Source organism: Schistocerca serialis, unplaced genomic scaffold (assembly GCF_023864345.2).
Source record: "Schistocerca serialis cubense isolate TAMUIC-IGC-003099 unplaced genomic scaffold, iqSchSeri2.2 HiC_scaffold_1196, whole genome shotgun sequence".
NCBI lineage: Eukaryota > Metazoa > Arthropoda > Insecta > Orthoptera > Acrididae > Schistocerca > Schistocerca serialis.
The window spans coordinates 777501-790000 of record NW_026047399.1 but is presented as its reverse complement, the minus strand read 5'-3'; positions in this window follow the sequence as shown (position 1 = coordinate 790000).

Sequence of the window (12500 nt, the reverse complement as noted above, 5' to 3'; positions counted from 1 at the left end):
AACGCCAGCGCCACAGAAGGACAAAAGCCCCACTTGGGTGCCGAAGCGAACTCTCCCAGCACAGCGCACGCGCCAACACGTCCGCACAGCTGCGATACAAACCACCTGCGAGAACCGCAGAGGCGACCGAGCAGCAGACGGCGTCGCGGCGCCGAGCGCCGGGCGGCGGCGCATCCTCAGCGCACACAGTCCTCAATCGGACCAGCACACTGCAGATGTCCACCGCGCTTCGCACCGGGCCCGCGAGGACCTACTTTGGCCGCACGGCGCCGCGTGCAGGGTGCGCCGGCGCGCAGCTGCGCCGCCTGCCGCCTCCGTCGGCCGGCGCGCCTGCCACTGGCCGCCCCCACCAGCCGGCTGTAGCGCGTGCGCCCACGCACCGCGCGGCCAGCACGCCGGGAGGCCCCCCCTCACCGGCCGGGGACGGTCCCACCCAGCCACCGCCGCGTATCGCTTCACACCCAGATGCCATTCACGTTCGTGGGCATGGTGGGTATCGCTGGAACAACCGGTTGGTAGCTCAACCGATCGTCGCCATCACTGATTCACCTCTAGCGAGAACAACCGCACCACAACGGTTTACCAGTTGTTCATTTGCGTAACGTCACCAGCAAACGTAGGCGTCCATCGCCATTTGCAAATTCAACGATTGTTGCATGCCTGTGTCAGGTGTCACGACACACTATGTCTGCCCACATACACGCAACAACATGTGCACGCTTCGCGAACACGTGGAAGGTGGCCCCCGTACGTATGCGATGTCCATTGCGCGAACGACTGTCAACCGGCCTCTGTCGCATGTCGCAGATGTGGAACGCAGTGCACCATGCTATCACGGTGTGTGAGAAGAGACGACTACGTCTGACAACACGCGCCACTACATCAACAGACGGCTCATGCTGATCGCCATCCAGGGCATACCACACTGCAATCCAGCTCTTATAGGGCGACGACACGTAGCTGAGTGCACAACATTTGGACCGCATGGTTCGCCGTTGTTGGCGCAGTCGTTGTACGGTCACATGTACCACGATGTATCATTCAGTACATGAGGACCAATGTGCAGTACAGTGTGTGATTTGGACGTACAACATCAGCGGACAGTTGACACAGGCCGTACCACAGCGTAGGCTAAGTGCTTCGCCATGCGAATGCCAATGAACAACTGCAAATGCCAATGAACAACTGCAAATGCCAATGAACAACTGCAAAGGGCATTGAGCATGTACGTCCTGCTGCCATCCACATTAGTGTATAGCTGCAAGGTGTTTAACATGAAGCGATACACTGGGGACCGGGCAGTGCGAGTAGCAAACTATATTGCGGGGGTTGCAGTTAGGCAACACTACACTAATTTAACGCGTCGTATGACAATTACAGAGCAGGTTAAGGCCCAACGTGTGTCGGGTTAAGGCCCAACGTGTGTCGGGTTAAGGCCCAACGTGTGTCGGGTTAAGGCCCAACGTGTGTCGGGTTAAGGCCCAACGTGTGTCGGGTTAAGGCCCAACGCGTGTCGGGTTAAGGCCCAACGTGTGTCGGGTTAAGGCCCAACGTGTGTCGGGTTAAGGCCCAACGTGTGTCGGGTTAAGGCCCAACGTGTGTCGGGTTAAGGCCCAACGTGTGTCGGGTTAAGGCCCAACGTGTGTCGGGTTAAGGCCCAACGTGTGTCGGGTTAAGGCCCAACGTGTGTCGGGTTAAGGCCCAACGTGTGTCGGGTTAAGGCCCAACGTGTGTCGGGTTAAGGCCCAACGTGTGTCGGGTTAAGGCCCAACGTGTGTCGGGTTAAGGCCCAACGTGTGTCGGGTTAAGGCCCAACGTGTGTCGGGTTAAGGCCCAACGTGTGTCGGGTTAAGGCCCAACGTGTGTCGGGTTAAGGCCCAACGTGTGTCGGGTTAAGGCCCAACGTGTGTCGGGTTAAGGCCCAACGTGTGTCGGGTTAAGGCCCAACGTGTGTCGGGTTAAGGCCCAACGTGTGTCGGGTTAAGGCCCAACGTGTGTCGGGTTACGGCACAACGTGGGTTACGTTACGGCGCAACGTGGGTTACGTTAAGGCGCAATATAGGTTACGTTAAGGCGCAATATAGGTTACGTTACGGCGCAATATAGGTTACGTTACGGCGCAATATAGGTTACGTTAAGGCGCAATATAGGTTACGTTAAGGCGCAATATAGGTTACGTTAAGGCGCAATATAGGTTACGTTAAGGCGCAATATAGGTTACGTTAAGGCGCAATATAGGTTACGTTAAGGCGCAATATAGGTTACATTAAGGCGCAATACAGGTTAGGTTAAGGCGCAATACAGGTTAGGTTAAGGCGCAATACAGGTTAGGTTAAGGCGCAATACAGGTTAGGTTAAGGCGCAATACAGGTTAGGTTAAGGCGCAATACAGGTTAGGTTAAGGCGCAATACAGGTTAGGTTAAGGCGCAATACAGGTTAGGTTAAGGCGCAATACAGGTTAGGTTAAGGCGCAATACAGGTTAGGTTAAGGCGCAATACAGGTTAGGTTAAGGCGCAATACAGGTTAGGTTAAGGCGCAATACAGGTTAGGTTAAGGCGCAATACAGGTTAGGTTAAGGCGCAATACAGGTTAGGTTAAGGCGCAATACAGGTTAGGTTAAGGCGCAATACAGGTTAGGTTAAGGCGCAATACAGGTTAGGTTAAGGCGCAATACAGGTTAGGTTAAGGCGCAATACAGGTTAGGTTAAGGCGCAATACAGGTTAGGTTAAGGCGCAATACAGGTTAGGTTAAGGCGCAATACAGGTTAGGTTAAGGCGCAATACAGGTTAGGTTAAGGCGCAATACAGGTTAGGTTAAGGCGCAATACAGGTTAGGTTAAGGCGCAATACAGGTTAGGTTAAGGCGCAATACAGGTTAGGTTAAGGCGCAATACAGGTTAGGTTAAGGCGCAATACAGGTTAGGTTAAGGTATGACATAGGTTAGGTTAAGGTACGACATAGGTTAGGTTAAGGTACGACATAGGTTAGGTTAAGGTACGACATAGGTTAGGTTAAGGTACGACATAGGTTAGGTTAAGGTACGACATAGGTTAGGTTAAGGTACGACATAGGTTAGGTTAAGGTACGACATAGGTTAGGTTAAGGTACGACATAGGTTAGGTTAAGGTACGACATAGGTTAGGTTAAGGTACGACATAGGTTAGGTTAAGGTACGACATAGGTTAGGTTAAGGTACGACATAGGTTAGGTTAAGGTACAACATAGGTTAGGTTAAGGTACGACATAGGTTAGGTTAAGGTACGACATAGGTTAGGTTAAGGTACGACATAGGTTAGGTTAAGGTACGACATAGGTTAGGTTAAGGTACGACATAGGTTAGGTTAAGGTACGACATAGGTTAGGTTAAGGTACGACATAGGTTAGGTTAAGGTACGACATAGGTTAGGTTAAGGTACGACATAGGTTAGGTTAAGGTACGACATAGGTTAGGTTAAGGTACGACATAGGTTAGGTTAAGGTACGACATAGGTTAGGTTAAGGTACGACATAGGTTAGGTTAAGGTACGACATACGTTAGGTTAAGGTACGACATAGGTTAGGTTAAGGTACGACATAGGTTAGGTTAAGGTACGACATAGGTTAGGTTAAGGTACGACATAGGTTAGGTTAAGGTACACATTGTTGTAAGGAAAGGTTGAATGGGGGGGCGGGGCGGCCGGTTTGTTGATTGTGATTATAGTAAGTGGATGCCTGCGGCATCATCTGATTTGCCACGTCAGGATGCACCTTTGGCTCATGACAGGCGGCGCTCTCATTCCATGCTTGTGGCAGACCTGTGTCTTTCATTCCTGCCATTGTTTGTGTGCTGTGAGAGGAGGCAGTATTGTGATGTTGGGTGCACCCCTGTGTAGGACATGTGTGGGTGTTGGTGGCTTGGCTGAGCAATGGTGGTTGTCGGGTGGGTGGGATATTCTGTTTTCTGAGTGGACCTCCCAGTCTGGTTATGACAGTGTGGATTGTCTAATGTGGCGGAGAGGATGCACTGGGTGTTGTTCCATGCTGGTGCTTACATATTGTCTGTGTGCGTGTTACAGGGAGAGAGTAGTGCGTGATAAGGGTGTGTGGCTGACGTGTGGTTGTGATTGTGAGCAGAGTCTTTCAGCATGTATACGGACAGTTGTATACATTATCTGTATTCTGATGGCTCTATCTATTACTAATCAGCGCCGTGTATACGTTTAATCCGGTTCCAGTCGAAACTGTTGTATCTCTGTACATTAGTGACACGGCGAGCCCGCTATGTAGTTACTCGTCTCGGCAGCTTCCACCGGTGTATGGCAAATGATTATAAGGAATCAGTCTAGTCGTCAATACCGATGGTGTGACGTCACATGTCTGGGGTGGGGGACGCTGCGCCCTTCCGGTGGGTCATGGCCTAGAAAGACTCTTCCCACGCAGGGGGGCGTGGACTGTCATTGACTCTTCCGAGTAATATACTTGCCGTACGTTTTTGCGACTGCGAGTGCAACGCTCACCGGTACCGACATGGATGGAGCGCCTCCTAGCTGACCGCTCAGCATCGGCATTCGTACAGAGAGCAACGCGATCGCGTCTCTAGCTCGTAACTGGTACAGCTCGCAGCTCATGTATAGGGACAGTATCATACATGGCAGCTCTGGGATGGGTTTCCCCTTTCCAGAGGTGGAATATCATCAGGGATCCCTGAGCTACTGCTCATCCTCCCTTCGAGTCCACCCCCACGTGTCCACTAACCAACTCCACCACGACAAAGGGAACCAGCTTGCAAAAACTACCCCCATTTTTGGGGGAATGGACCTTCCATTTGAAGAGCGCCTTTAGCCACCCTTTGGGGTGCCCACGGGGAACCACGTGGAGGCGGCGCCGCCACTGCTGACGGCGACCCTTTCGTCAGCAGTATAGCATCCACTTACAGCATGTTCGTACATATGAGGGGACCCAGGGGGACAACCTGTAGTTCCCAGGCTGGCGAGGCCCACATGCTGTCGATCACCAGTTTCCTGGGATCTTAGCCATTTTCTGACCATACAGGTGGTCATCTAACCCTCCGACATACCCTACTTGCCACTGGTGTCCCAGGATCCATGTAGAGGTATCATTGGTGGTTTTTTTGAGAGGCAGCTCTTCACCCCTCCACTCTCAGCCATGGTCCTCCAAGTGTCCAAGAATTTAGGGCTGTTTCGGAATCATTGGGTCTCGAAACTTTTGTTGTTCCCCTAGGCTGAGATTAGCTTCCTTCGGTCGCTTCCTGATTTTTCTGGAGTAAATCGTGATACTTACTCTGTGTTATGCAGTATCCTCGCAACTTCCCGAATATCGAAAGCTTCCTCTGCGAATTCCTTTATAGCTAAGTAGCTTTCTTTTGTCCTTAATAGATTTTCCTTTGACCTGATGGATTCAGGTCCCATTACCCCCATAAGCTGTTCTCTGGGTTCGTTGTATAGTGTGCAGGTGTAGACTATGTGATTTGAGTCTTCTTCCTCGCCACATGTGCATCTGCCATTGTCTTCTATTCCCAGCTCATATATTTTCTTTTTCAGACCGTGGCCTGTCAGAAGACATGTCAGGGAGTATGGTGGAACCAAGCCCCCACGCCAGCCTGTCTGCCATAGTTCCACATTTGGTACCCAGCTAAAAGTTTCCCTGCCATTCTGTGTCCTGTTCCACCTTTCCTGCCACTCTTCCTGCAACATACAGTTTATATGTTTGTTAGCAATAGATCTAGGGTTTTGCCCCATGACAGCTCTTGGAACCTGGAACCCAGCAACCGAGCCAGCCATTCCATGTTTGGTATGGTATAGCAAGGCTGCTTTGACTATCTCCAGATCAAGTGGCATACACCCTGTGAGTACTTGGAGAGCATCAGTTGACACAGTCCGGCAGGCTCTGGTCATCTGTAAAAGAAATGGTCGTTGGATTGAGTCTAGTATGCGTTTGACATACCGGTGCTTCGTCCGATCTGCCCACGCTGCTGCACCATACCTGCAAACAGAGAGACAGAGACCTTGGTATATTAGTTTTAGTGATTTCTTTTGCAGACCCCACTCTGTTCTGGTCACCCTCAGGAGTGTACCTGAGACTTCACCCAGCTTCTTCTGAATGTTCCTCACATGAGGTGTGAACCACAGTCTTTCGTCAAGGGTTATTCCCAGATATGTGAACTCTTGGACAAACTTTATATTCTTGCCCTCAAATGGTATGGTAGGCGGTCTGTGCCTATCGAAAGTGCCCCTGATGGTCATGGCGACTGTTTTGTGATGGGATATTGCAAGCTTGTTCTGTCTCGTCCACCTGCTGACTTCGCCTAATGCTGTTTTTGCTCGTTCCTCTATTTGTTTCCTACTTTGCCCCTTAATTATGATTGCCAGGTCGTCTGCGTAGGCCACCTTTGCCCACTGCTCGCCCTCCCTCTCGACAACCATCTCGTCAAAGACGAGGTTCCAGAGGAATGGGCCACAAATGGAGCCTTGTGGACAACCCTTTGTGACCCATTTCTCCACGACTCCAGCCTTGCTGCTCACCATCACCTTTCGGTTCCTAAAATAATCTCCCATCAGGTCGTACAGGTTTCGTGGGCATTGGATTTGTCTTAGTCGCCTCATAACGCTGGGCCACCATAGGTTATCAAAGGCGCCTGCTATATCTACAAACACTACAACAACGTACCTCTCCTCACATTGTACGTGGCTTAGTACTTGCCTAATGGCCATCTCTGTTGATGCACCTTTCCTGAAGCCAAACTGATTTGGGGCCTTCAGGTCCGATTCCTCATATCGTTTCTCAAGACGATTTACAATAAGCCGTTCTAGGACTTTCCCTAGGATGGGGAGAAGGCATATTGGGCGGTATGATTTTGGCTCATCCCTTGGTTTGTCCTCCGATTTGAGAAGTATGCACACTCTTCCTTTCTTCCATGTTTCTGGGACTCTCCTTTCCCGTAGACAGGTGTTGTATATCTCTGAAAGGAGGTGAGGGCTGGTATGCCATACTCTTTTGATCACTGCATCATCAATGCCATCAGGACCTGTTGCTCTTCCTGGTTTGCAGGCCTTAATAGCAGCGCCTATTTCCTCAGTTGTAAAGTCTGGATCCAGCTCCACATTGTTGTAACTCTCGTTTTCGAGTTTCACAACTAGCTGATCTTCAGTATCCTGATCCGCATCGTCGTCAGGTAAGAGGGTTTGGAGCAGTGATTTTATAGTCTCTTCCCATGTCATGGTAAGAGTCTGGTTCCCAGTTTTAATGTTGCTAATTACATTCTCTGTGCCGTATTTAGGCTGGAGTACCCTTCTCGTTATGGCCCATGGATCGTTTTTGTCACAGTCAGAGACCCACTTCTGCCATGTCTCTTCTTTCGCCTTGGCTATTTCCTTGTTGAACCTGTTTTTAATTTTGTTGTAGTTGCTCTTTGCAGCTACCAGAGCAGTTTCGTTTCCGCTTTTGCGTGTGTGTTGTAGTAATCGCCGTGCAGACATGGTATCCCGCCGCAGGTTTGCTAGTTTTGTGTTCCACCATGGTACTGGATTTTGCACCTGTCTCTTCCTTCTCATTGATTTTTTACAGCTCTCATAGACTGCCACCTGCAGTCTGTTTACCTTCTCGTTGACTCCCTCCTGTGGATTTTGTAGCCAGTTCTCTGTGGCACTAATGAGCTGTCTATCAAAAATGGACCACTTTGCACAGCTTGTATTGTAATTTGGGAGTTCTTCTTTTGCCCTCATTCTTTGGGGTACTCTGGCCTCATAAGTGATCGCCCTGTGGTCACTTGATGTCCATTCCTCATGGACCATCCACCTACACAGCATTCTGGCAGCTAAGGGTGTACATATAGTAACATCGATATTACTCTCCCCATTGGGCCCACTGAAAGTAGTTAGCTGCGATCTCTCATTTATGACCAGAAGACCACGTTGAGAGATAAAGTCCTCCAACTTTCTGCCTGCCTCGTCTTTTGTTTGGCTGTGCCAGACTGGTGAGTTGGCATTTGTATCAGCTCCTATGACTATTGCTTTCCCACTCAGTTTGTCCAGGATGACCTCCAATTCTTGGAGGAACTGATCTATAGGTGAACCATATTGGCAGTAGAGGCTAACTACATAAATCTCGCCAAAATTCCCACTTACACTAGCAACAGCCATGTGCTTGTTGCAGAAATTTGTGAGCTGCATTGCTGTTAGTGTCTGCGACCTAGCTGCTATAGCTGCCTTTGTCGCTCCATCTTTGGCGCTATACATGAGCTGGTAATTTGGGGGATAGCCTACTACTTTGTTGTTTATACAGTAGGGTTCCTGTATCAACAGCACATCCACATTCTCCTCATTTACCCTCTGTGCCAGTTGATCAGGGACTACTTTTGCCCTTTGCCCATTTATTTGGAGAATCCTTATGACATTGTTCTGTGTGCCAGTCCCTTGTCTTCTTCCAGTTCGCAGAACTGAATCGTCCCTACTGGCCATAATCAGTTCTGTAGGTTATTATGGCCTTGACTCTGTTATATTCTGGGCAGGATTTCTCTGTTACGGCATGGTTGTGTGGCTTCTTAGCACGCTTGCAGTTTGCACAGTGTGCTTGCTGATCTTTCGTTGGGCAGTCCTTGTAGGTGTGTCCAGATGCTGCGCAGTGACCACAGGTGTTTTCTGCACTCGTGCACTTTGCAGCTGTGTGTCCATGTCCCTGGCATTTAAAACACCTGTTTATGTTGTTGTAGTTTCTCACTTTGTGTGAGGTACAATTTATGTAGACACGGCCCTGCTGTGTTAGCTTATTCCAGATCTCTGGTGTTGTCTCCAAAACCAAGTTTACATCTTCCCGTTCCTTTGGGCCAGTCTTGAACAGCACCTTGATGCCATCCATAACTTCTTCCTGAGACGTGTTGAGCCTGGAGAGGTTTCTTTCAAACAGCTCAGTTTTCATCTCCTCTTCTGTTGTCTGTCTTGGGACGTCGAAAATGATTACTTTTGGATTTCTTTTCTTTGGATCTGATATAGCAATTCCGGACTGAGCTATGTCTCCACACTTCCTTATTTTTTCTGCATCCTGATCGTTTGGGACCTCAAGAACAATGCCTTTGTCTTTTACTGCCTTACATTTTGAGATCCTTACATCTTTTAGTGAAGTGGCGATTAGCGTCCTTACTGTTTCTTGAAGTTCTTTGTCCGTTTTCTGAGCTCCCTCTGCTGGTTTGATCACGAGAATTTTTGGTTGCTGGGTCTTCCTGGGCTCGTTTTTTGGTATGGATGGTTGTGACGCTGCCTTGCTGGCATAGCTCTCGACTTTTACAGGAGATGTATTTAGAGTAGCCTTGACACATCTCAGCTCTGTTGTGACCTCTAGAATATCCATTTCATATTTCTTCAGTATCTGCTCGTATACTGACAGTTTCCCTAGTATGAATTTCTTCTGGGCATTGTTTATCTTGTTGTTCTCGTTAAACAGAAACGCCTCCATCTCTTCTCTTATGTTTGTCATTGCTTGTAGGTCGGTACATGTCCTAGCTCCTTCCTTGTCACTTGGATTCATGGAATTTCGGCCCACTTCCTTTCCTATATCTACATTTTCTTTACTGGGCCCCATTTTGGGGCGGCTTTTCAGAGCTCTTCTCTTCCTTAGGGCTTAGACTTCCACCTGTGATGAGAACACTTCAGGGAACAGAAAACTTCTATGGCAAGTTTGCTCTAGGTGCCAGCCACTATCCTCTTCCACCTTCACACATTTACATGATATTTCTTATGTAACTAGAGTTCTATAACCTAAAATAAAAAAAAGAAAGTAGAGTTACTAACCTAATAATAACATGAGAAGTATAAGGGCCCTATGTAACCTACGATGCTAAAAACCAAGGAGTCTATTTCCTATCGTCGACGTTCATGCAGAGCTGACAGCTACACAGTACATACGACTTAACTTCTCTGAAAGTATTTCCTAACCTAGCATGGACTAAACAATAAGACACACATATTGGGAGAGGGAGAAATACAAACTACAGACAAAATGATAACAACGAAGGTGCTGTCACAGCACACGATTTATCTTTTCAGTTCCATTTCCTAACCTAACACACATTTACACAATATTAAACACCTGCTCAGCCTGATCGATTTCCTTCCATCGATGTTCATGCATGAGAGCTGTCACTGCACTCGATTTTTCTTTTCAGTTTACTATCCTAACCTAACACATAGTTACACAGTTTCATAATTACAGACACATGTTGCACGCGATCTTTCTCATGTTGATAGTGTTTTACCCTGACAGACAGCAGAGGATGTAGGGACAGGCTATAATTATACCACCTGCAGGAAATGTGAGGGCAGACTATAACACGTCAACAGAAAGGCTGGTATCATTGGTGACTGCCGAGCGAGAGGGTCAGTTCTGCAATAAGAGCCCTACTCATTGAAGAAATGAGAAACGTGGAGGAACAGAGAGCACTTCACTAACTACAGCTTTCGAGTTTCGGCGATGTGACTTCCGATTACGAAAGAAGAATGACAATAGCTGCTATACTATGGTCGGAGAACAAGGCATTTTACACTCCATCTGCCAGGAGATGAACCATATAGCACTCGCCTTGTCTTGAGTTTCCCCTAGAGACCGTCGCTAAGCCACTGCTAACAGATCTCTTCGCGCAGCGTGCCGCGCAGTACAGGTCGCCCGCGCGTGTGCGCAGGCCGTAAGGAAATACTGCTATATAATGACAGAAGGACCACTATTTCTCTACGTCAACCGATAGAGGATGAAAAGGCGTACGGGAACACGTGTTTGATAGTTTCCTACAGGCAGGATTTGGCCGCAGACATCTGCAGTTCCCGTCACCATTCGGTCGTTTCGGTATCTTTGCTTGCAATGGCAGTACTATTGAACTCACAAGGAAAAACGTGCTTCCCTCTACATCACTGGATAGCACGATACATGGAGAACACTATCACATGCGTACAATCCTGCTACCGAAAGCCGTCACGTGGATGCAAGCGGATTACTACAGAAAACGCAGTGTGCGCGCGGTCCGACACGTGGCCGCTCCGATGTCGTCACTTACAGTGCCTATAGCTCCTAAACACACAAAAGAATGTACACTTCTCTGTTCATATTTGGATAGAGAAACACATGGGGAACAGCAGTGCATGCGTTCAAAACAGCTATCAGCTACCGTCAGGCGGATGCAAACGGATTACTGCATAGGCGCGGAAGAAAGACGACGCGTGTGCGCGCCCATAGGAAAAATCAATTTAATAGCTCTATTCTAAAAGGTACGCCACAATTTCTCTATGTCGTCAGATAGAGTACAAGAACGTCTATCAATCGGTGGTGTTGAACTTTTCCGAACACCCCCTCTTTGGATGATTATCGGCAACTTCCGGGCGCCACGTGGTTACCACGCGTTCTTCGGTTTGATTGCCTGTATCTTTTAAACTATCAATGGAAAACCCACTTGTTTACACACTGTCCGCTGGAGGAAGACCTGGAGAACACAGCCGTGTACTTGAAAGCCAGATAACGACTGAAGCTACGCGGATGGAAACGGATTTCTAAAAGCACGTGGTGCACGCGGAGATGCGCGCGAGACAAAGGGCAACACACGACCACCAAAACAGCACTTTCCAGGCACAGTGGGTCACTTTACTGCACATTTACAGATGAAATATATTTACTGCACCTGTCCAGTACCACTGAAGTGGCAACAATTCACGAGTTTGTGGTAAGTCATGGCTTTACGAAAACATCGGTTTTTTTCGAAAAATTGGACACAAATACCTTTTCGAGGACCCAGGAGATGCGCCAGCACGTCCCACGGTGTAGTCTGCGTCGGTGAAGCACTTCACATACACCACAACTTCCGTAACTAAGACGACACAACGCTAAATCTCCAATTTCGAATACGTCACCATAACACAAAAACGGTTCGACCGAGGGCAAAGATTTTCCTACACAGGTTGTAATGTCACAACACGAAACTCTGTGCCAAAATTCACAATAATCGCACTCGATTTACCCACCCAAAATGCCGAAAGAACGGGAGCGCACGCGACGCTCGACCGCGCGCGACGATAGGGACAGCGGGAATGTCGCATATTGGACGTACCTCTTCATGAAACGCATGTTATAGGGGTGGATTGCACATTGCGACTGCGGGAAAAGTCCGCCGTTCATCCGCTGGAGTTGCGAGTTGGGCGGTTGGAGTGGGGCGCAGGTGGAGTGATTGCCGGTCCACGATTTCGTGCGGCAGAGGCGCTGGCGTTGGGGTGCTGTGGTCGACAGAGGACGCAGGCTTTGTGGGTGGGGTCGAAAGATGGGCACTGTGGGCCCATCGATGTCTTGGTCGGCTTGGCGTCTCATAGATGGCGGTATCGTCGTTGCAGGACGTCATGCCGCGGGAGACCTACAGATGGCGCTGTGTTTTGTGGTGCGCTCGACATGGCGGACGTAGTGTTGTCGGATTCGCATAGATGGAGGTATTGCATGTGGTTTCGCCGTATTTTCATAGATGGCGATACTGT